We start from the raw sequence: 2755 nt of genomic DNA, 5'->3' as shown, positions 1-2755 counted from the left end.
CACATGCCTTTGGTCCTTTTATACTACCATCCACTCTGGTTGTTAGACAATGTAGACAACGTTCAGGATGTTAGGAGGAGACAAGATGCTGCTTATATACACATTACACGTTACTGTGATTTGTAATATAAAAACTCAAATCCATTTTACCAGAAAGGGGGGGGGGGGGTTAATACCTCATTGTAGCAGTCACCAGTGTAAACAGATTAATATCCAAATCCACAAAAAACTCAAATAGGAAAATATCTTGCTTTTTTTTTTTTTTTTAATAATGTAATGTTCATTGGTAGCTGCAGATGAGTACAGTATTAACATTTTATATATTTTATACATTTATATAACGGCAGCATGCCCGCAGCAGGGTGCTGTGTTAGGAGGGATGTGATTCTCGAACTGAGCAGGCAGAGTGTGAGTGACTGCTTTGTACTCTTGCTATTAGAAACGTACTTTGTGGATTGGTGGATGCAAACACAGAAGTAGGTACTTTGATGTCACAATAGTAAACAGCATCAGATCCCATTACACCATGAGTCTCTTAATATGTGGAGGAACTACTGATTTTTGTTATGGATTGAGCAGGTACTTTTTTGTCAGAGTTGTATTAGAAAGTCTACTTCATAAGTAACAATGCATATATCTGCATGTGTCGTATCTTAACTGTCCAACTTTGAGCTTTTAGGTTTTTTTTGTTTTTTCTGGTATATATGGGATACGGCTCTCCCGGCAGCACAGTGGCTAAGTGGTTAGCACTTCTGCCTCACAGCACTGGGGTCATGAGTTCAATTCCCAACCATGACCATATCTGTGTGGCGTTTGTATTCTCTCCCTGTGTCTGTGTGGGTTTCCTCTGGGTGCTCTTGTTTCCTCCCACATTCCAAAAAGATACTAGTAGGTTAATTGGCTGCTATCAAAATTGACCCTAGTCTCTCTCTCTGTCTGTGTATGTGTGTCTGTGTATATTAGGGAATTTAGACTGTAAGCTCCAATGGGGCAGGGACTGATGTGAATGAGTTCTCTGTACAGCGCTGCGGAATTAGTGGCGCTATATAAATAAATAGTGATGATGATGATGATGGTGTAATTATATGGATTTTGGAGTCTTCGTGGAGTTCTTTTGCCTGTATAAAAGCACAAAGCTAGAGTATAGGTTCTTATATACAGATCACAGAAAGCCCATGTGACTTCTAATATTCGCAGTAACAGAATACAAACTGCATTATTCCATTCAATAAATGTTCATAATGTAAACTGCAGTGATGATGGCAGATCTCACCCATTCTGAGTGATTCACTGTTCATACATATATTACTTACATGAGATTATACATACTGTATATTAATTTCACTTGTGTCATTTTATATCTATAAAACTGCTATGCTTTGATATGTTTTTAGTGCTGTAAGTTCTGAGCCTTTTGCCCCAACCTATTTCTACCTACATCTGGAGAAATGCGGAGTCGTAATCTCCCCTGTGAATCCTTCACTTGCCCCAAAGCAGATAATTGAGATTTTCTTGATGATGTTTAAAGGATAAATTCGAAGATCATCATATTATTCAGCTGCTTCACTGACCTTCAGCTATACTTTCTGGTTTGGAGCTTGCACTATAAAGCTACACTGTCTTTCACAAGGTGGCTTTAATGGACATGAATATTTCATGTTCCAAATACACACTTATATCCATATATATTAACAGTAAATCATGTGTCTGGATATTGCTTGTTTTACTGTCTAATCACAGATTACTTGATGTATCCTCAGAGAATTCAGAAAGGTTCCAATCTGTCTGGGAATTATCACATAAACTACTTTCCCAGTCCTAGTCATGCATGGACTATGATGTCAGTAAGACTGACCATCAGAACAGCGCCCACTGCTGTACGGTTTTTGTAATACAATCACATTTGCTGTCTGGTTCTTGAAGGTATAAATACATGTATTTAATTTTCCATAATGTTGAAGAGTACTAATTACAGGTTGGATGGAATAGGAATGTAGTGATGGCACCATCATACTATATCAGGGTATATAAACATGGGCAGCACGGTGGCTTAGTGGTTAGCACTTCTGCCTCACAGCACGAGTTTGATTCTCGACCATGGCCTTATCAGTGTGGAGTTTGCATGTTCTCTCCGTGTTTCCTCCGGGTGCTCCGGTCTCCCCCCCACACCCCAAAAACATACTGGTAGGTTAATTGGTTGCTATTAAATTGCCCTTAGTCTCTCTTGATCTGTGTATGTTAGGGGATTTAGATTGTAAGCTCCAATGGGGCAGGGACTGATGTGAATGAGTTCTGTGTACAGCGCTGTGGAATTAGTGGCGCTATATAAATAAATGTCGATGATGCAACAAAAAGCCAGCTGCCTTGTCCATGAGTTGAAGCATGATCATAATCTTCATTATGTACCCAACCATTTCACACTTGGATAGAGACAAATGTGGAGTTTTGTAACTAGATGCAAATGCAATATACCACCTTGGAAAAAGTTGGAGTCTGAGGGGACTAAGATTTGCCTATATTAGTCTTGGACCTAGGCATCCTCCCAAACAGCCCTGTGAGCCACAAAAACCCACATGTTGCTTTTCAGATATTCAAACAGGCACCCATCTGGGAAACTAAGTTCAATAATAAAACGTCTTCCAATGCTGCAAAGTGACGTAAAGGCACTTTGTATTGAGATCTACATATCGGCTTTCCTGCTATGCTCTTATATAATATATAAGGCTGTACTTATAACAATATAATATATATGATT

This window comes from Mixophyes fleayi, chromosome 10, assembly GCF_038048845.1.
Source record: "Mixophyes fleayi isolate aMixFle1 chromosome 10, aMixFle1.hap1, whole genome shotgun sequence".
Taxonomy (NCBI): Eukaryota; Metazoa; Chordata; class Amphibia; order Anura; family Limnodynastidae; genus Mixophyes; species Mixophyes fleayi.
Note: the sequence above shows the minus strand (reverse complement) of the source record.